The sequence below is a fragment of the Vipera berus genome, assembly GCF_964194415.1.
Source record: "Vipera berus genome assembly, chromosome: Z".
In the NCBI taxonomy this organism is placed as follows: Eukaryota; Metazoa; Chordata; class Lepidosauria; order Squamata; family Viperidae; genus Vipera; species Vipera berus.
In genome coordinates, this window is record NC_138205.1 from 128,357,693 (window position 1) to 128,380,824 (window position 23,132).

At 47.7% G+C, this 23,132-nt stretch overlaps 1 long non-coding RNA gene across 1 annotated transcript; it reads left to right on the forward strand.

The window, feature by feature from the left end:
* Nucleotides 1-15,192: 15,192 nt before the first annotated feature.
* LOC308678438 lies at nucleotides 15,193-19,419 on the forward strand. Its single transcript, XR_014028663.1, has 5 exons — nucleotides 15,193-15,263; nucleotides 15,323-15,438; nucleotides 17,035-17,106; nucleotides 18,860-19,013; nucleotides 19,284-19,419. It is a non-coding gene; the product is annotated as an uncharacterized lncRNA (long non-coding RNA).
* The last annotated feature ends 3,713 nt before the right edge of the window (nucleotides 19,420-23,132 follow it).

The window sequence follows — 23,132 nt, forward strand, 5'->3', positions numbered from 1 at the left end:
AGAAAAAAATGAAGAGAGAAAAAAAAGATATAAAGTGGCTTCCAATCTTTACAGCAGATATAATTATAGCACAATTATAAATTGTACTAAAGTTACATTGTGACTGTCTTCTTTCTATAGTCTAGCCCAGGGGTAGGCAACCTCGGCTCTTTTATGACTCATGGACTTCAACTCCCAGAATTCCTGAGTCAGCTGACTCAGGAATTCTGGGAGTTGAAGTCCATGAGTCATAAAAGAGCAGCTGCCTGAGCTGCTCGACACCCTCTCAGGGTTGGCGGTGGAGTTCCCCAGGCTTATAGTCCTGGGTGACTTCAACCTGCCATCACTGGGGGGGTCGTCGGAGTTAGCTCGGGAGTTCATGGCTTCCATGACAGCCATGGGCCTGACCCAGGTTATTGAGGGCCCTACTCACGAGGGGGATCATACTCTCGACCTGGTGTTCCTGTCTGGACAGTGGTTGGATGATCTGGGAGGGGGTTCTCCGTCTATCACCCCTCTGTCATGGTCAGATCATTACCTCCTGAGGCTGGTTTTCCGTCATGCCATCCCCCGCCGCTGGGCGGCGGAACCGACCAGGTGGTTCCGCCCCAGGCGCCTAATGGACCCGGACCGGTTCCAGAGGGCGCTTGGGCCGATACCTATCACCCTTACCCACAGCCCAGTCGAGGCTCTGGTGGAGGCCTGGGAAACGGCTGCCACCAGGGCACTCGACTGTGTTGTACCCATGCGACCTCTGACTCGGCGCAGATCCCGTTGGGCTCCATGGTTCTCGGTGGAGCTCCGGGAGATGAAGCGTCGGAGACGAGGTCTAGAGAGCGGTTGGAGATCCAGCCGATCCGAATCCGACCGATTGCAGTTAAGAACCTTTATAAGGTCTTATCTTGCGGCGATAAGGACGGCGAAGTCTAACTACTTTGCCGCCCTTGTCGCGTCCGCAGATAATCGCCCGGCCGCCCTGTTTAGGGTGACTCGCTCCCTCCTTAACCAGGAGGTGAGGGAGGATCCCTTGCAGGGACGAGCCGAGGAGTTCAGTCATCATCTGACGGACAAAATCGCTCGGATCCGGACCGGCTTGGACTCTGACTGGGCAGAGTCTGATGTGGAGGAATCAGGCGGTCTTGAGCATGTTATCTGGACTGAGTTCGACCCTGTTTCCCCTGATGATGTGGACAGGATCATGGGGAGACTGAGCTCCACCACCTGTTTGTTGGATCCGTGCCCCTCCTGGCTAGCTTATGCGGCTCGGGAGGGAACACGAGGCTGGTTCCATGCAGTAATAACTGCTTCTTTGAAGGAGGGTGTCTTCCCTGCCGCCTTGAAGGAGGCGGTGGTGAGACCCCTCCTCAAGAAGCCTGCTTTGGACCCGGCTGTTTTAAACAACTATCGTCCAGTCTCCAACCTTCGCTTTTTGGCGAAGGTTGTTGAGAGTGTGGTGGCGCATCAGCTCCCTCTGTTCCTGGAGGAAACTGATTATCTGGACCCGTACCAATCGGGCTTCAGGCCCGGACACAGCACGGAGACGGCATTGGTCGCGCTGGTGAATGATCTCTGGAGGGCTAGGGACAGGGGTTGCTCCTCTGTCCTGGTCCTATTAGATCTCTCAGCGGCTTTCGATACCATCGACCATGGTATCCTGCTGCGGCGTCTCAGGGGGTTGGGAGTGGGAGGCACCGTGTTACGGTGGTTCTCCTCCTACCTCCAGGGCCGCTCGCAGTCGGTGTTGACAGGAGGGCAGAGATCCGCCCCGAGGCCTCTCATTTGTGGAGTCCCTCAGGGGTCGGTTCTCTCGCCTCTCCTGTTCAACATCTATATGAAGCCGCTGGGCGAGATCATTCGTGGTTTTGGGGTGGGGTATCACCAGTACGCTGATGATACCCAACTTTTTCTCTCCACCCCGAACCAACCCAGTGATGCCCTCTCCGTGATGTCCTGGTGCCTGGAGGCGGTTCAGGTCTGGATGGGGAGAAACAGGCTTCGTCTCAATCCCGCCAAGACTGAGTGGCTGTGCATATCGGCGTCTCGGGTTAACCAAGTTATTCCACCTCTAATGATGGGGGGTGAGGTGTTACCCCCCGTTGATAGGGCTCGCAACTTGGGCGTCCTCCTGGATTCACGGCTCAATTTTGAAGATCACATAGGAGCCGTGACCAGGGGGGCTTTTGCACAGGTTCGCCTGGTGCGCCAGTTGCGTCCCTATCTGGACCGAGACACCCTACGCACAGTCACTCATGCGCTTGTGACCTCCCGTTTGGACTACTGTAACGCTCTCTACATGGGGCTGCCCTTGAAGACCACTCGGAGGCTTCAACTGGTGCAGAATGCGGCCGCGCGAGTTGTAATGGGGGTTTCCCGATACTCCCATGTAACACCTCTACTCCGCGAGCTGCATTGGCTTCCGGTTGCCCTCCGGGTGAAATTCAAGGTGCTGGTTATTACCTATAAAGCCCTACATGGCCTGGGTCCGGGGTATCTGAGGGAACACCTGCTGCCGGCTTCAAACGCCCTTCGCCCAGTGCGCTCCCACAGGGAGGGTCTGCTCAGGGTTCCGCCGGTGAGAGATTGCCGGCGGGTGACACCCAGGGATAGGGCCTTCTCAGTGGGAGCGCCTGCCCTCTGGAACCAGCTGCCGGTGGAGCTGAGAACTGCCCCCGACCTCCGATCATTCCGCCGGGGCCTGAAGACCTGGCTCTTTGAGCTCTCGGGCCCAGGCTGAGGAGAATTTTTTAATTGGGGTTTTAATCGTGTACAGGGTCAATTTAATATTTTTTAATATGGTTTTAACTTTTGTATGTTGGATTTTTTTTTTTTTTTTAATTCCCTGTAAACCGCCCTGAGTCCTCAGGGAAAGGGCGGTATACAAATGCAACTAAATAAATAAATAAATAAATAAAAGAGCCGAGGTTGCCTACCCCTGGTCTAGCCCAGGGGTGTCAAACTGCCGGCCCATGGGCCGGATGCGTCATCTGGAAACCACGCCCACCCCATTGCCTGCAATGGCAAAACCGTCCTGATACATTGCGCGAAGTCACGTATTGTCGGGAATGTGACATGTCTGGTTTAGCTTATCTAACCATCGAAACCATAAATCATAAGCTCATTTTTTTTCTTTTTTATGCAAAAAGTTATTACCAGTAAATATAGATACAGGTTGTCTTTGACTTATGGCCACAATTGAGTCCAAAATTAATGTTGCTAAATGAAACATTTGTTAAGTGAATTTTGCCCCATTTTATGACTTTTCTTGCCATAGTTAAGTGAATCACTGCAATTGTTAACTTAGTAACATGGTTGTTAAGTGAATCTGGCTTCCCCATTGACTTTGTCAGAAGGTCACAAAAGGGGATCCCCTGAGCACTGCATCTGTCATAAATATGAGTCAGTTGCCAAGTGTGTGAATTTTGATCACGAGACTATGGGGATGCTACGGTGGTCTTAAGTGTAAAAAGTGGTCATAAGTCCCTTTTTTCAGTGCCGTTGTAACTTTGAACGGTCCCTAAATAAACTAAACTGTCAAGGGCGTAAGTTGTAGGTATTGCCAGATCTTTTCATCTTTGCACATATAATAATCTTGCTACACTTATTTTATATAAAAACAATGTTCCATGACTTGGAACAACAGAAGCTTGGTCCTGTTCCAGAGGGCATCAACCATTGGTGGAATTCAAATATGTGTGTTATGTATTGTGGGCAGACCGGTGAGACAGATGACGAGACGTCGAGGTTTCAACTGAAAACTTTATTGTGGTTGAACTGAGGAGCCTTCACAACTCGGCTCCTTTAAATACTGTTGCCAACAAACCAGTAACCAATCCACATCCTTAAATGGTCCCGCCAGAACGGGCGGTCCAATGGGACGGGAATTAGGACGCCACCTGTTGTTGCCGGGCGCCTCAGCCAGCTGAACATCAGCTGGCTGTCAACTAAGCTTTAACTATCTTACTATATAACATTCCCTTCCCCCCCAACATGAGAACACAATAACAACAATAATAACCTTTAAACAGATGACCTATGACCTTACAAAATCCTGCAGGTATGCTGGGGGCCTGCGGATCCTGTTGGAACATCACAATGGTGGTTCTGACCTTCCAGGAGATTGGCTAAGGTCTTCCCTGCTAGCCACTGGGCTGGGATTGGGGTCCCCCATTTGTTCCCCCAGGTCTTGGGATGCCTGACTGGTGTCATGACTGTCCCAGGTGTGTGTGTTTGGCATGTGGTCAAGAAAGGGCCCTTCAGGTGTTAAAAGGGTTGCTGGGTCAGATGTTGCTTCTCTAGTGTGTCTCACCCTCTGGCTGTTTTTTGGGGGCTCGCTTCCGTAACTGATCTAAGTGTCTTCTAAATTGTTGCCCCCCTTCCCCCTCAATAACATAAGATACAGGACCGGTTTTAGCAATCACCACCCCTGGAACCCAAAAGTCCCCTGATGTGTAATTTCTGGCCCAGACAAGATCCCCCACTGTCAATTCTTTCACGGTGGGGTGATGTTCTGGTTCCGTCGCCACACGATCAGGGTGTAGTCTGTCCAGCTTTGTTTTGAGATGACGCCCCCACCGCAGTTCCGCTGGGCTTTTGCTGGTGGTGGTGGATGGGGTGGTGTGTTGGCTCAAGAGGTATTGTGCCAGCCTTTGATGCCAGTCTCCGGTGATGATGCGTTTCAGGGCGTCTTTTGTTGACCTTACCATGCGTTCTGCAAGGCCGTTAGTCTCCGGGTGGAAGGGGGCTGATGTGATGTGTCTAATCGAGTTGGATCTGTTGAAGGCCTGAAAATCAGCAGATGTAAATTGTGGGCCGTTGTCAGACACAATGACATCAGGTAGGCCGTGAGTGGCAAAAAGACCCTGCAGTACCTGTATGGTTTTGGACGAGGTCATGCTGGACACTGGAATTACCTCCAGCCATTTTGAGTAACTGTCCACAACTATGAGGAAAAGGCGGCCTTGAAAGGGGCCTGCATAGTCAATGTGGATTCTTGACCATGGTGTAGAAGTTGGTTCCCATTTATACACTGGGTGGTGTGGTTGATTGGGCCTGGATTTTTGGCACTGATAACACCCTGTAACCTGAAGTTCGATTTCTTTGTCCAGGCCGGGCCACCAAACATAACTACGGGCCAGGGCCTTCATCCTGACAATTCCAGGGTGCCCTTCATGTAATGCTTGTAATATCTTGTTCCTTAGTTTATCGGGGACTATGACCCTGCTACCCCAAAGCAGGCATCCTTTATGTAATGAAATTTCATTTCTACGGTTAAAGTATTGTTGGAAGTCTTTGCCTGGGCTTTGTGCATGCCAGCCTGTGGCTACCCAGGCTGATACTCTGCTTAAGATTCTGTCCTTAGCTGTGCTGTTGGCTATGTCTTTTGCTTGGATGAGTGAATCTGGGAGGTCCTGAATGGTCATGATATTACAAACTGGGGCTGGGGCTGGCTCGATAATAGATAGGGGTAGCCTGCTTAGTGCGTCAGCGTGTCCCATGTCTTTCCCTGGTTTGTATTTTAAGTCATACGAGTAAGCTGACAGGAAGACAGACCAACGTAAAACCCTGGGGGATAGTATTTGAGGTGTTATTTTGTTGGTTGTGAATAATCCCAACAGAGGTTTGTGGTCAGTGTAAATGACAAATTTCCTACCATACAGATAGTCGTGGAATTTTTTAACCCCTGCCACGAGAGCTAAAGCCTCTTTATCTATCTGTGCGTAGTTCCTTTCTGCAGGGGTAAGTGTCCTGGAGTAAAAAGCAATTGGCTTTTGCTCCCCTGTATCTTAGAGATGACTGAGTACTGCACCCACACCATATGGAGAGGCGTCACAAGCTAGGCAGACAGGCTTCCCTTCAATAAAGTGAGTGACAGCTGAGTTCCTTGAGAGCATGTGTTTTAAAGTCTGGAAGCTGTTGTCATGTATTGTGGACCATTTCCATGGGGCATTTTTGTCCAGCAGCCTATGCAGAGGCTCTGCAATGGTTGCTTTGTGGGGTAGGAATGAATGATAGAAATTGATTAACCCCAAGAAAGCCTGTAGTTCTGCCTTATTCCTAGGGGTTGGGGCCAGCTTAATAGCTTTTATTTTAGAGTCAGTGGGGTGGATGCCATGAGCATCAATCCTAAACCCTAGAAAGTCAGTTGATTTTACTCCAATGTGACATTTTTCCCTTTGTAGTTTAAGCCCGACAGTCCTGAATCTGCCAAGCACGGCTCTAAGCCTGTCAGCTAGCTGATCCTCCGATTCCCCGGCGATCAGCACGTCGTCAAAATAAGGGCACACACCAGGGATACCTTTCAGCGTTTTTTCCATGATTTCTTGGAAAATTCCAGGAGCTGCAGCAATTCCGAATTGCAAACGATTTACGCGAAAGGCTCCCTTGTGTGTGACAATTGTTTGAATTTCAGCTGTTTCGCGGGAAACCGGAAGCTGGTGATACGCCTGCGCCAAGTCAAGCTTGGCAAAATGGCGCCGGACTGTATCGCTGCGAGGACGTGCTTTACCGAGGGGACCGGGTAAGCATGAGGATTTAAGGCCCGGTTAACGGAAGCCTTATAATCTGCGCAAATTCTTATTTTACCGTTTGATTTTAGGGGGGTGACAATAGGCGTTTCCCATTCTCCCCCCTCCACAGGTTCTAGAATTCCCTGCCCCACTAATTTATCTAGTTCTTTTTCTACCTTTTCCTTTAAAGTGAATGGAACCCGTCTCGCTTTGATTCTAATGGGTAGAACTTCTGGGTTAAGTTTTAATTTTACTGGGGCCCCGGTGTATTTTCCCAACCCCACCCCAAACACGTCTGTAAACTCGTTACAGATGGTGTCCAGGCTATTGGCTTGTACGTTATTTATTCCCCCTAGCCAGATGCCCAGGGCTGGGAACCAGTCTAATCCTACCAAATTCGTTCTTTTGCCTTCGGTTATTAAATTTTTTAAAGGACCCTGGTATTGTTTAAATTTAACTTGGACCGTGGCCTGTCCCTTTAATTTAATTGGGGAACGTTGGAAGTCTGTTAATTTGATTTTTGTGGGTGCTATCCCGATTTTCTGTCTGTTCTTTGAACAGATGAGTGAAAGGGTCTCTGCTGAAATTAAAGAGACCGGAGAGCCTGAATTCACCTCCATTAAACACGGGATTCCCTCTATGCTGACAGTAATTTTGATCTTAGGTTCTAGTGGGGGGTGGATTGCTGACTGGCAAGCCACTTCCAAGTTCTCAATAATCTGAGGTGCCCTGGTCCCTGGGTTTTTTTGGGGGGAAATGGTACCTGCGGATTGCTCATCCACGTCGTTTATGTTGTCGCGGTTTCGGGCTCGGCAGACAGATTGAATGTGGCCGGTCTTGCCACAGGCATGGCATATAGCCCCACGGAAGCGGCAGGACGCCCTGGGGTGATTGCCCCCACAGCTGGCACAATTTCGGCTGTTACTGCCAGTGTTGCGATAGGTGGCTGAGGCATTTCTGCTGGCCCCGGCCGGCTTCTTTTGGTTTTGGTTCTGCTCACGGCGGTTCTTGAACTTCTCCAGCCTTTGTAGAATAGCGTCGATTTCGGCTTCGCTGGCTTGTTCGCCTTCTCCGCTGTCAGTAGCGTTTTCTTGATGCACGGAGCCGTTCGGGTTGATGTTTGGTTTGAGAGAGTTCTTCTCGTTAATAGCCTCCTGAGCCATTATTTCGTTGACCACTTTGGACAGGCTCAGGGTTGGTTTGGCTATTATTTTCTGCTGGAGGTGCTCGTCGCTCAGGCCGAACACAATTCGAACCCGGATCCGATCTTCCAGGTCCGGGAACCTACACATTCGGGCGGCTTGTTGCACGGCAGCCACGAAGTCCATAGCCGATTCGCCTGGCAGCTGGTTTCTCTGGATGAAATGTAGCCGCCAGTGGATTTCGGACTTCTTCGGCATGAAGTGTTGGCTCAGTTTGCTGACGAGGTCAGCGTACGGTAGTGTCGAGACCGGATCTGGAATACACAGCCCGACAGCTACATCGTACACAGCCGGCCCGCTGATGCACAGCAACGCCGCTGCCTTCTCCTTGTCTTCAGTGATTTTATTCACAAAGAGATATCCCTCGACTTGCCCCAAGTGGGACTCCCACTGTCCCGGGTGGCGGACATCGAACTCACGGATGTGTCCGATTTGCATCATTCTGTCCGGACTGACTGCTGCTTTCCGGGAAGGAATTGATCGGGAGTTTTCTCTTCCCTCCTTTCCCGCGAGTGCTAGTGCTTCAGCTCTAGTGACTCAGCTGGTGCTTCACCTCAGCAGCAGGATCCCACCTTCGTGTATTGTGGGCAGACCGGTGAGACAGATGACGAGACGTCGAGGTTTCAACTAAAAACTTTATTGTGGTTGAACTGAGGAGCCTTCACAACTCAGCTCCTTTAAATACTGTTGCCAACAAACCAGTAACCAATCCACATAATTAAATGGTCCCACCAGAACGGGCGGTCCAATGGGACGGGAGTTAGGACGCCACCTGTTGTTTCCGGGCGCCTCAGCCAGCTGAACATCAGCTGGCTGTCAACTAAGCTTTAACTATCTTACTGTATAACAATGTGAACAACTGGTTCTCTGTGGATGTTGTTTCCGGAAGTCCATTCTGGGCCTGGGCAATAAAAAACTAGTTCCTGTTTCTGCCAAAGTGGTGCAAAGTTGCTGAATCCCACCACTGGCATCAACCCGAGGCCATTGTGGCCTCATGCACCTCATTTTTTTTTTTTTCCCCCGGCTCCAAAGATGGCGGACGTGCTGGGGAGAGCTCCGTAACCCCCGGTTGTAAGGCGTCCCCCCAGGAGCCCCCCAGGCATGTCAATAGACCCCTGGGGTGGGGTGAGAATTTGGGCAGCTGAGATGGGCAATGTGCCGTCCACGGCCACCCCGAATCAGCTGTAGGGCTGCCGGACGTCTCCGCCCACCGCCTGGGCCGTTGGCGGCCGTTTCTTAAATGGGGCCATCATCCTCGCTCAGCCTCAGCCGCCTGATCTTCTCTGGGCGGCGTCGGCGTCTCCGAAGGATCAAAGGGGACGCCGCAGATCATCTGTGAGGCGGAGGCGGCGGAAGATCAGCTGTAAGGCGGAGGCGGTGAAAGTGAAAGTGAGCACAGCAACAGTCGGTGTGAGCGCTCAAAGCCCAAAGCCGGTCATCTTCCCCAGGGGGCTGGAAACAGCATCTGGGCGGCGGTGGCGTCTCCGAAGGATCAAGGGAGACGCCGCAGATCAGCTGTGAGGCGGAGGCGGCGTAGCGAAAGCGGTGAGAGCACCCAAGCCCAAAGCCGGCCATCTACCCAGGGGGCTGAAACAGCGGAGGCGGTTGGCGGTGACATCTTCGGCACACCCCCTGAGCCGCTGCGGCTGCACAGCCATTCGCCACCCAGGGGCCTTGACAGCGGCGGTAGCGCTGACGGCGTGGCATCTCCGGCCCACCCCCTGTACCGCTGCTGCCGCTACAACCATCCTGAGCGGGGCCGGAGTTGCTGTTCTGCCTCGGCTGCCTAATCTACTCCCGGATAGCGGCGGCGTCTCCGAGTGATCAAGGAGACGCCGCAGGCCAGCTTTACGACGGTAGCGGCAGCGAATGGGTGCCAACGACTCCTCTATGCCCTATACGGCGGAAGCGGCGGCAACGGAGGCGAGGACGGCGGTGACACCCTCTCCGGGCCCCGGTCAACCGTTTTTGCCCAGGGCCCTCTGACAGCGGCGGTAGCGGCGGAGGCGAGGCATCTACGGCTCACACCCTGAGCCACCTCTTCGAAGCACCTTGATCGGAGACGACAACAGCAGCGGCATGACACCAGGGACTCCCATACCTCTGGGAGGCCACGCTCTGGACGGTCCCCAACCAATAGGGGCCTATGGAGCTGTGGCCAGGAACAACGCCCAGAGGATCAGGGAGAGAACTGTTTGGGCGGCTGAACCACCAGAGCTGACGCCGATTAATGGATCCCTCCATCTTGCCTTCTACCCACTCTCAACCACCCTTGCCCACTCTCTCCCCACAGGACATAACGGGCCTGGGTGCAAGCCACGGTGGCAGAGTGGCTTGGCCTTACACCTGCAACCCCATAGAGGTGAGAGCTCTATGGGGTATGCTTCACCCAGAGTACGTTCTGGACCACCCCCGGAAGCAGAGTCACAACCCATTGTGAGAGGATGAGGGATGACCTGCTTCTGGGGGTTCGCCCGGCCAAGTGGCAGTGGCAGGGCGACGAACCAGAAACGCACCTACCCGACTCGACCCTCCTACAAATTCACCATCCAGGGGACTGCCTTCCCGGAACCCCTTGTGACTATGCTCGTTCAATACTCCAGCACAGTACTACACGCCCTCAGGGGTTCCCCACTCTCCTGGGTGCGACCCGCCTGCATCACATCCAATCTCGATGACGGGCCCAACCACTGGGCCTCTGAGAGATGGCCGGGCAGGGTCAGGGGCCTCCAGCATAAGCCCAACAAGAGGCCCCTGATTAAGTTCTTAGCTAAGTTTTTTGTGGGGTTAGGGAGGGGGGAGGGAGAAGACTATGGTTGCGCGGGAAAGGCACGCCTTCCAGCCACCATAACGCATGCCAGGCCCACGACCGTTCGCGACGGCGTACAACGAGGATCAGTCGCCGATAACACCCAGTGGCGTACTGACAAACATCCCATCCCTAGGATGGTGGGGAATGGCAGAAGGTGCACAGACAGAGGGCCATATCGTCACCGGGAGTGTCATCTCCGCTCTGTAAAAGCGGTGAGACGCTCCGACCCTCTGTTCTCCCCCGGAGGACCCGGGAGCAAAGGTGCGCCCCCTCCCATGCTAAGGCTGGTCTACCTGAATGCAAGGTCCGTAGCTAACAAAGCTCACCTCATTCGTGACCTAGTGGAGAGCGAGCATGCGGACCTGGCTTGCATCACGGAAACCTGGCTGGGCCCAGAGGGTGGTGTTCCTCTGGTTGACCTCTGCCCGCCAGGTTTCCAGGTGCTGCACCAGCCTCGGGCTCGTGGGAGGGGTGGGGGAGTGGCAGTTATCATCAGGGAATCCCTTAGCCCGCGAGAGACCACCGTCCCTCAGATGGTCGGGTGTGAGTCTCTCCTACTGAGATACGGCCCAGGGGCGCAGTTGGGCCTGCTGCTGGCGTACCTACCACCTAATCGTGCAGCGGCGGCCCTGCCCGAGCTACTTGATGCCCTCTCAGGGTTGGTGGTTGAATTCCCAAGACTCATGGTCTTGGGCGACTTTAATCTACCGTCCCTGGGAGGATCGTCCGAACTGGCTCGGGAGTTCATGGCTTCCATGGCGGCCATGGACCTGTCGCAAATAATTTCTGGACCGACTCATGAGAGAGGCCACACCCCAGACTTGGTGTTCTTGTCTGGACGGTGGCGTGATGATATCGGTGGGGGTACCACAACTGTTACGCCCCTGTCATGGACCGATCACCACCTCCTGCGGCTAGACTTCCCCCTTGCCACCCCCCACCGTGGGTGCACGGTGCCAGTCAGATGGTACCGCCCTAGGCGCCTAATGGACCCTGATAAGTTCCAGGCAGCGCTTAGGGACACGCATGCACTCCCTGCTCACAGCTCGGCGGATGCCTTAGTGGAAGCCTGGGAAAAGGCAGCCACGGAGGCTCTGGACCGAGTTGTACCCTTGCGGCCTCTGACCCAGCGCAGATCCCAGCGAGCCCCATGGTTCACCGAGGAGCTCCGGGAGATGAAGCGTCGGAGACGGGGCCTAGAGAGCCGTTGGAGATCCAGCCGATCCGAATCCGACCGATTGCGACTAAGAATCCTCACCAGGTCTTATCTCGCTGCGATAAGGGTGGCAAAATCCAACTATTTTTCCACCCTCATCGCGTCCGCAGATAATCGCCCGGCTGCCTTGTTCAGGGTGACTCGCTCCCTATTAAACCAAGAGGTGAGGGAGGAACCCTTGCAGGGTCGAGCCGAGGAATTCGGTCAATATCTGCTGGATAAAATTGCTCGGATTCGAACTGGCCTGGACTCCAACTGGGCTGAGATGGAAGAACAAGACATGGACAGTCTTGTCGACGTCATCTGGGAAGAATTTGATCCTGTAACTCCTAAGGAAGTGGACAGGATTATGAGAAGGTTGAGCTCCTCCACATGCTTACTGGACCCGTGCCCTTCCTGGCTGGCCTATGCAGCTCGAGAGGGGACACGTGGCTGGTTCCTAGCGGTCATCTCTGCTTCTCTGAGGGAGGGTCACTTCCCCACTGCCTTGAAGGAGGCGGTGGTGAGACCTCTCCTCAAGAAGCCCACCTTGGACCCATCCTCTTTGAATAACTTTCGTCCAGTCTCCAATCTTCGCTTCCTCGCGAAGGTTGTTGAGAGCGTGGTGGCGCACCAACTTCCTCAGATCCTGGATGAAGCGGTTTATCTAGACCCGTACCAATCGGGTTTCAGGCCGGGCTACAGCACGGAGACGGCATTGGTCGCTCTGATGAATGATCTCTGGAGAGCCCGGGACAGGGGCCATTCCTCTGTCCTAGTCTTATTAGACCTCTCGGCGGCTTTCGATACCATCGACCATGGTATCTTGCTGCGACGCCTCAGGGGACTGGGAGTGGGAGGCACGGTTCTGCGTTGGTTCTCCTCCTTTCTCCAGGGTCGCTCGCAGTCGGTGCTGACAGGGGGACAGAGGTCGACCCCGAGGCCTCTCGCTTGCGGAGTCCCTCAGGGGTCGGTCCTCTCGCCTCTCCTGTTCAACATCTACATGAAACCGCTGGGTGAGATCATTCGCAGTTTTGGAGTAGGGTACCATCAGTATGCTGATGACACCCAACTTTTCATCTCAACTCCAAACAATATCAGTGATGCCCTAGACGTGATGTCCCGCTGCCTGAAAGCGGTCCGGGAATGGATGGGGAGGAACAGGCTTCAACTGAACCCGGACAAGACTGAATGGCTGTACGTTCCGGCAAACCAGGATATTCAGAATGTCCCATCGCTTAACATCGGGGACATGTTACTACCCCCTGTTGATAGGGCCCGCAACCTGGGTGTCCTCCTAGACTCGCAGCTCTCCCTAGAAGACCACATAGGAGCTGTGACCAAGGGGGCCTTCTCCCGGGTACGACTAGTTCGCCAACTACGGCCTTATCTGGACCTGGATTCCTTACGTACAGTCACCCATGCCCTTGTGACCTCTCGCCTAGACTATTGCAACGCTCTCTACATGGGGCTGCCCTTGAGATCCACTCGGAAGCTTCAGCTGGTGCAAAGTGCAGCGGCACGGACACTCTTGGGAGCCTCCCGATACTCCCATATCACACCTCTCCTCCGTGCGCTGCACTGGCTTCCGGTTGCCTTCCGTGTGAAGTTCAAGGTGCTAACAATGACATACAAAGCCCTACATGGCATGGGTCCGGACTACCTACGGGAGCACCTTCTGCCGATGTCAGCACCCCACCGTCCTGTGCGCTCCCACAGAGAGGGCCTCCTCAGGGTGCCACCGCTCAAGGAATGTCGGCTGGTGGCCCCCAGGGGGAGGGCATTCTCAGTGGGTGCGCCAGCCCTCTGGAACAGCTTACCAACCGAAATCCGGATGGCCCCCGACCTCCGTACCTTCCGACGCGACTTAAAAACTTTCCTGTTCCAGCAGTCCGGCCTGGCATGATAGCGTTAATTGGGGTCCCAGTTTGTTTTCAATATTGTTTTTATTACTTTTTATTGTTCATCTGTAGACCTTCCTTCCTCTGTACACCGCCCCGAGTCCCTCGGGAGAAGGGCGGTTTATAAAAACTAATAAATAAATAAATAAAATAAATAAATTTATGGTCCTCCAGGATGGGGAGATTATGCCATGGAAATTTGATGTCAAAGTTTGGGGGGCATTTTATTTAATTAGGGGAAGTTTTAAAAAGGGATGTAATAACAGTTTCCTTTCTAAAGGCCTCATGCCACTGTTTCCATCAGCTGCGAATCTTGGAAATAGGCTACTCACCATCCAGATAGCACAGAATTTTTGGATTCTTTCCTTCTAATCCAAAAATGGCGCCTCTAGGGCAGGTTTGAACCGTGCACAGTCGGCAAACGAGCACCGCGCAACTCGGGTCTTCTGAATGGCGCTTCCAGTGACCCCGAGCCTGGGATCCCAGCTTGTGAAATTGGCTTGGAGTTTCCATTGCAGTACCATGAAACTTGCCGGAAGTAAATGGAGAATAAACTGATGCACCAAAGAACAGCAGAGAGGCAGGAGAAGAATACACAAAGGAGAAAAGACATCAAGCAACAAGTATTTGCCCAAACCCAAGAAGGCATTCATCCAGACACTCGTGGAAGTTCCGTCCGTCAACTGTTGTGTGATGATGCACACTGTAGGGTGTGTGGGCATGCTGCTCAGGAAGCCCAGGCGTTTATCTACAACTGGGGAACCAAGCAGGATAGATTGAAAGTCTCAAGGAGCCAGGAGCCTCCTGTGTCTTGCATGGAATATTCTGTCCCACCTTGTGGCTTTCTAGTTAAAGGCCCTGATTCAGTTCTGCGGAGTGCCAGTGAACCTACACCATTATTTAAACATACTCTTCCTGACCAAAAGACCCTTGCTTTATCGAGCTTACAGTTGTTCCCAATGCATGACGAAGGTAAAGCACCTTCCGCTCCACACCATGGAGTTCCCTATGACTGGAAGGAAGGCAGATGATGAGGGACAGTCCATACGACGCGCTGTAGGCCAGCACCCCCTTGGGCGAAACGAAGATGCCCGAACCGATCATGTTGCCCACAATCAAGCAGACGCCGTTGAGCAGCGAGATTTCCTTCTTCAACTGCATAGCCTCCTCGGAGGATGAGCTGGACGCCGGCAGCTTCCCATTAGCAGCGGTCTTAGCCGGGGTTTCATCTTCATATATTATATATTATGGAATGGGTTGGGATTTTATTGTTGTTGTAAATATTTTATCCATTGTTTTAGTCTGGGCCGTTGTTTAATTCGTTTTTAACTTTTGTATTTTTGTATTTTTTATATGTTGCCCTGTTCATCGCCCTGAGTCCTTCGGGAGAAGGGCGGTATACAAATAATGAATTAAATTAAATTAAATTAAATTAATGATGCCATCGTATTTCTCTGATCCCAAAAAGCAGTCAGCTGAGTTACGAACCTTAGCTCCTCAGAAATTGCCTGTCATACCCCATATTGAAATGTTCTCTGTTGTGTTTTTCACATTGAAAGAATTGCATTGTTGGCTTACTATGCTTGTTCTTCTTTACAGCATCAGCTAAAACTTCTGGAAGCCCAAAAGAAGAACCAGGAAGTTATTCTACGCCGCAGAACTGAAGAGGTACCAGAGTAATTCAGTTCTGCCATCTATATGTAAATTAAAATAGTTACCTATTTTAGGTTACAGCTCTTCGTCGACAAGCCAGACCTATATCTGATAAAGTGTCTGGGAGAGTGAATCGGAAGCTGAGTCTACCTGAGCACTCAAATCAAGAAGCTGCATCCTCAGTAGACCAGTGTTTTTCAACCTTTTTTGGGCAAAGGCACACTTGCTTCATGAAAAAAATCACGAGGCACTCCACCGTTTTCCACACCGTTGGACCTCCCCACGGTCACTACACGAATGGTCGTAAGTCGAGGATGGCCTGTGTTCTCAAGGGGTTGGACTAGATGACCTCCAAGGTCCCTTCCAACTTCTTCTTCTTCTTCTTATTATTATTATTAGCCTCTTTATTTTATTTTATTTTATTTTGGGGCTTTTGTTTGTTTGTTTTTGCTGTGAAGGAAAAGGAAAGCTTGCATTTCTTTTTAATTTATCTTTCTGTATTTTCTTTTTTCCCTTCTTTTCTTTCTTCCTTCCTTCCCTCTCTTCCCTCCCTCTTTTCTTTCTTTATCTTCCTTCCTTCCTTTCTCTCTCCCACTTTCTTTCCCTCCCTCTCTCAATTTCTTGCTTTCTACTTGTTGTGGAAATTGGAAGCTACTTGCATTTCTTTTTAATTTTTCTTTCTGCATTTTTCTCCTTCATTTATTTTTCTTTCTTTCTTTCTTTCTTTCTTTCTTTCTTTCTTTCTTTCCTCTTTCTTTTTCTCTCTTTCTTTTCTCTTTCTTTCTATCTTCCTTCCTTTCTTTCCTGCCTTTCTCTCTCCCACTTTCTTTCCCTCCCTCTCTCAATTTCTTGCTTTCTACTTGTTGTGGAAACTGGAAGCTACTTGCATTTCTTTTTAATTTTTCTTCCTGCTTTTTTTCCTTCCTTCCTTCCTCCCTTCATCTCTCTTTCTTTTCTATTCTCCTTTTTTTCTTTCTCCCTCCCTTTTCCCCTTCCCCCTTTCTCCTTTTTTCCCTTCCTTTTTTCTTTCTTTCTCACCTTTACCATCAAAAGCACTTCACTCCGGGGGGGGGGGGAACCCCAAAGGTTTTTAATTGCTTTGGTCCAAAGGACATTTTATTATGCGACGTATCAAAAGGACAGGTTAAAAAAAAATCAGCCATGTAATTTTTCAGACGCAAGCGAAGCCTCCAAGAGCGAAGCGGTCAGATCCCTCTATTTCGGGCTGGGGCGAGGGGTCGCGGCGAGCAAAGAAAGCGGAGCCAGGCAGCCGACCAGGCGGGAGTCTCGCATCCTCAGCCGCGCGGGGAGTAAGGAGTAAGCGGCGCGTGCTGGGGAAGAAGAGCTTTTTCAAACGTTGCAGGCAACCAACCACGCGACAGCTCAGGCGAGCCGGGCTGGCCGCCCGTCCGTCCTCTTCCAATAAGCGAGCCGGTCGCCTCTCCCCAGCTTCTCTCTCTTCAGCAAAAGACCCTCCGAAGCCAGAGAAGGGGGCGGAGCTACGCTGCCGTGGAGCCCTGGTGCCTAGAGAGGTCGAGCCCACTTCTTTTCCCGGGCTTTTGCTTCCAGCAAAGTAGGGCCGTCAGCTTAGCCAAGGCTCCCCGCCAGAGAGTCTTGCAGCGCCGCTCCGCCCGTGGCTGTTCCTCCTCCTCCTCCTCCTCCCCCTCCTCTCACCGCTGTCTCCTAGGTCAGTGTTTTTTCAATTCTTCCCACGGCACACCAGGCAACATCTCGCGGCACACTAGTGTGCCGCGGAACAGTGGTTGAAAAACACTGTAGTAGACAGTGATGGATCAAAACAGAAGATGAGAATACCCGTAGCAAGAGTCCAAGCATTACCAGCATCAAATGGAACCAAGTAATGCTATGCAAACACTATTTTGCGTATATTAAAATGAATAATACTTTGGTCCTTTTGCCTGTCAGATGGATCACAATTTCCTAAGAACATTACCTTACTCTAGGACAATGTTTTAGGGACTATAAGATTACTCAGACCCCTTTCTGAAGTTAAATCCTCCAGATTTTTCTCTCCAATGCTTGTTTTTGTTGTTAGTTGCGAAGTCGTGTCCGACCCATCGCGACCCTATGGACAATGTTCCTCCAGGCCTTCCTGTCCTCTACCATCTTCTGGAGTCCATTTAAGCTCACGCCTACTGCTTCAGTGACTCCATCCAGCCACCTCATTCTCTGTCGTCCCCTGCTTCTATTGCCCTCAATCTTTCCCAGCATTAGGCTCTTCTCCAGTGAGTCCGTCCTTCTCATTAGGTGGCCAAAGTGAGTTTTAGCTTCAGGATCTGGCCTTCTAAAGAGCAGTCAGGGTTGATCTCCTCTAGGACTGACCGGTTTGATCACCTTGCAGTCCAAGGGACTCGCAGGAGTCTTCTCCAATGCTAGGGCCTTAGAAATCTAGGGATCCCGACATCAGAAACTGATTACTCAGACCCTCTTTCTCAAATTAAATCCTCCAGATTTTTCTCTCTCCAATGCTAGGGCCTTAAAAGTCTATTGATCCCAACATCAGAAACTGATTACTCAGACCCTGTTTCTCAAATTAAATCCTCCAGATTTTTCTCTCTCCAGGGCTAGGGCCCTAGAAGTCTATTGATCCCAAAATCAGAATCTGATATTGAGAAATCGTGAAGGGAATTTTTTGGAAGGACAATCTGGAAGGCCCTGAAAATCCAAAGGACTCTCATTCCTTACCTTAGATACTCAAACCGTGGGGATAAATTATAACGGAGTAGATCTGTTACATGATTTCATTTTCTTCCTAGTATAGGCAATTCAAGGGATTATAGTGGAGGAAATTGTTGTTTCTCCAACTTCATATTGTATGGCCATCAGTTCACCAGGATAACAGGCAAGAGTTGTGTTTCTGCTGGGAGAAACCTAAGGTTGGACCTTGAATCTTCTGCCTGGAAGGCATTTGTCCTTTATATTATTACAGCAACAGAAAACATCCTCTGCAGACTTTTTTTTTACCCTTGCTAGATGATGCTGTTTGTAAATAGCAGATTAATTATTAATAGAAGAGCAACTGAAAGCTAGCAATGATAGTTTGAGGAGACTTTTTATTCCAAACTTGAGCATTAGAAGTCCCAACATTTATTGAGGTTTCATAATTTATTTTTACATAATTTACTGTACATGTAGATATAGACACATATACACATTATTTTGCACAAATATATCACACATCAGTTCTGACCATCTTTGACACACATTAAACTTGGTGTGTTTATTGCTTGTATATAAATGCAAATAGGAAAACTCTAATATCTATTTTTTAAAATTATTGAACATCTCCAGGTTTCATATCTGATGATAACACATTTCTAATAGGGATATGATATCAGAGATAGGATATAATTCTGGAATGTTGGGAACTATTTGATTTAAATGTTTGTAAAACAAAATAGGTGTTGCAATAGTACTGAGCACAATGTTTATATTTCTGAAAATTAGTATTACTTCTTTCCGTGCCAGAGGTTTTAAATATTAAGGCTGGTGTTTTCTTGTACTGCTGCTGGCACAAAACATAACTCAAATGTTACGTTGTTATACATTTCTGAATTGTTAAATGATATACATTTCTGAATTGTTTACAGGAGTAAATATCAAAGGAAAGCAATGACTTCAAGAGTTTATACTTCCAGGAGTGCAAGAATGAAATGGCAGTTACTTGAGCGGCGATTAACAGAGATTATTATGCAGAAGATGACCATATCTAATATGGAAAGCAATATGAATAGATTATTGAAGGTACAGCTTATTTCAGATACTCTATTATACATTTTGGCTTTTAAAATTGTCTTTTTTGCATTACCCCCCCTAGTAATATACATATAAATGTGATACAAACTCTAAAGATTTTAAAGACTAACTACTTTTGCGTTATAGATGCTGAACATTGTTTCTTTCCCACAAAAATACAGTGAACGTAATAGATTTAATGTTCTTCCTTTCCCACCATAAAATATCGGAATGTCTACATTTCCCAGCTGATATGTTCTGTACACTTCTGAATTTTAGCAACGTGAAGAACTTACCAAAAGGAAAGAAAAGCTTGCCAGAAGAAGGGAGAGAATAATCAAAGAGGGTATCCCAGATATAGATAAAAGCATCCATAATATCAACGAAGAGATGAAGTCACTAATGGCCAATATAGATTACATCAATGATAGTATTTCTGACTGCCAAGCAAATATCATGCAAATGGAAGAAGCAAAGGTAGGCCAGCCCCACATATTTTAAAAAAAGTATTAAGTTTCAATAGACAACGTAATTATCTTTTTGAGGCTTTTACTTCCTATGAAATTAACTTTACGTAGGGCTGACTTTGAAAATATTGTGTCTGAGCTGCTAACTCATGTAAGATATAGGGACTGTATGATAACTGAACAGAACAATCTGGATTGGTGAAAACCATTTAAGGTGTTGGTGTTGCTCTTAAAGCTTAATAGAAATTCTGATCCCAGTTTTGGGTTGTAAATTGAGGACTACTTGCATTTTATTAAAACGGGTATAATTTTTCCTGATTGTAATTTTATGTTGGTCTACGACTGAAATAAAAAATGGATTTTATTTTTATTTTGCATACAGATAGAACTATCAGTTTAGTTGTGTTGGTAACATTTTTTATATCTTTCTTTGTGAACATTTCTTACTTGAAAGAGCAATGAGGCAGTAGTTGGAATTTTGCTTCATTTGTTATTAAACTTCAATATACAGTACATATTTATAATATATTCTGAATATTCTGATGCCTTGTGCAAAAGTATACATAATTGCTTGCATTGGAATTACAACTAACCCATTTGATTAATACATGTTCAATTTTATAGAAAGTTTTTGTCTTTTTATTAATAAAATTTCCAATTTCAAAAATTCTTAAGGTGTAATATTTCTGACTGTTTCCTGTTGTTGGTACAGGAAGAAGGAGACACTTTAGATGTTACAGCTGTTATTAACGCCTGTACTCTCACTGAAGCTCGTTATTTGCTTGATCATTTCCTTACTATGGGCATTAATAAGGTAATCAACAGAGTGAAGGGGTTTTTCTGGAATTAATAACATTGAAACCATTGTTTGACTAGGAGGCAGAGGATATATTTCTTTCAAGTTCAATATTTGGCGATTATTCCATTGACTTTTAAGTGGGCTCCCACATCTAACAAAATGTATTCATTTGTGTTGTCAGGACCCACCCCAAACCACGTCTTAGGAAGACAAAACTCTTGGAGCCAAATCTTAGTCCAAAAGAAATCTTTACTATGACATGCTTGGTTGTAGGAATACAAGACAGGACTTAATATTGTTCTACAAACTAAACCCTTATAAAGAGTTCCCGGTTCAACCCCCCCTTAACCCCATTTGGTCAGTCCCCCATCATTTACCTCGTATCAACCCTCTCGTGGGAAAAAGGAACTTAGGACCTTTCCCCCTAAAAGATTTCAGTTGTCTATTGAATTGTACAGCTTGTATGTTATATAAAAGGTGAAAAGAATTCTGAAGTGATTAACTTGGTCTTATTTTTTTACATCTCAAAAATTTGACATTTTAACGGGCCTGTATAGATTTTTTTATATCCACTGTAAAACCACTTCTGACAACAGGTAGATCATTCTTCTGGGCACTTTCCTAGTTACTATAGTATATACTTTCTGGAGAGCTTGAAAAGAATCGCCTGCATTTCAGATCCCCACACTTCTGATGTGCAGAACTAATTTGCCAATTTTAAGACGTGACTCACTCTCCTTTTTAGTTCTATTAATATTAGAAGTATTTTGTCAGTGAATTAACCAGTGAATTGGCCTTTTCATTTGACTGTATTTTATTAGCAAAGCAGTACAACTGCTAAAGTTCTCCAGAGCTTCTTGAAAGCTAACCACAATAAATAATTGCCTCTGGTAGAATAGTTTGGATGTGATCCCCAGGACAGATGTTTTGCCGGAAATGTTGCATTTCTCTATCAGTTATTTACAGGTATTTGTGGATTGATTTTTGTTTTTTGGTACAATCCTCTTCTGTAAGGCTACTCCTTTCAGCATACAAAGCGAGTCTATATTCCATGTCTGATAACTTATTGTTAGGTTATTGTAGTGTGATGCACGTGAAATTTCTTCTGAAATAACTTGAAAATTCACTTGCTATAAAATGTAATATTAGGATGTTGCAATTAAAATATCCTTTTGACATCTAGCCAAAGCATCCTACTTTCCATTTCTTTATTGAAAATATTATTGTCTGCTCTCAATTTTAATATTTCTTTACAAAGAATTTTTGCTGCCTATGTGTTTGTTCCTTTGCTAGTGTTGGTTGATTTTTTGGAGCAACTTTAAAGACAATTGTTAGATATCGATTTGTATCTTTTACTTATATTTGTGAAAATAGCAATTCATTATGAAGCAACAAATAAACTGAAGGTATGAATGCCTGTACTGTGCAAAATCATCTAGCATGTTTTATTTGTTGTATTTTTTTTTCTTTTTAGATCGCACTTGTAAAGTATGGAATTTGGTTACTGGACAAGAAATCATGTCTCTGAGTGGTCATCCTAACAACGTTGTATCTGTAAAATACTGTAATTATACCAGTTTGGTGTTCACAGTCTCAACATCTTATATTAAGGTGTGGGACATCCGCGATTCTGCTAAATGTATCTGAACATTAACGTAAGTTGGGACGCTAAAAAGCAAAAATGTAAATTTGCAACATTAATAGATTTTGCAGTAAGTGCTAAGTCAATTGTAATTATGCAGAATGTACAGACTCAAAAGAGCTATTTTATTTTCTTTCACTTTGGGGTAAATCTCACTGAGCTGGCAAATTGAAAAATTACTTGTAAGGTGTGCTGTCTAAGGAAAAATAAGGCCCCGATGCGGTATGAGTAAAGAGAAAAAGAAATCCAAACTTCTGCTGGTGAGGAGTTCGAAATTAAACAGTGTAAGCAAAAGTAAAAAAATGATTCAGATTGTAAAAAAGAGAAGTATGTAATTTCTCTTCTGATTTTTCTTATACTGCACCAGCCTCTGAATCCAAGTACATTTTGAAAGTCTTATCAAAGTCAGGGCAGTTGATCTTTATTCAGCCAGAGGCATTTCTCATCTTTTTAACTAGAAAGTTAAGGGCATCACAGATCATGGAAGAAGCCACCAAATTAGGCGTCTTCTATCTCAAAGGTAAAAGAGAATCAATTCACATTAGATTGAGCCTCAAAGTCTACCTGAATGTTAGAACACTGAATGTTAGCAAGATGTGTGATAAATATAATTATTTTTCATATTTTTTATCAAATGTATATAGCTGCCCTCTCATTGGTGTACTAGGCGGCACACAATAAACAAAACAAATCTTAAATAACCCTTAAAAACAATCACTATAAAATATAAATAAGGTCATGGGAGAATGCACTCAATTCTCACATAGAATACAACCATCTTGTGGGCTAGTTGCATTATTGTGTTCGTTATTGCTTGTATGCTTTCCAGAGTCACTTTTAGTGAGAAGGGCAGTTTTATAAATGTGTTAATTGAATAAATAAATTGGAAGCTTTCCATGTAAAACAATGTCTTGTTAACCCATCGTCTTATTATGCTCGGCAATGGACAGATGAAACTGCATAATGGCACAGTGGTTAGAATGTAGTACTGCAGGCTACGTCTGCTGACTGTCGGCAGTTCGATTCTCACCGGCTCAAAGTTGACTCAGCCATCTATCTTTCTCAGATCGGTAAAATAAGGACCCAGATTGTTGGAGGCAATACGTTGACTCTGTAAATGGCTTGGAGAGGACTATAAAGCATTGTGAAGCAGTATATAAGTCTAAATGCTATTGCTATTAGTACACATTCTTTTTAAAAATCTAATCCAATCTTATCTT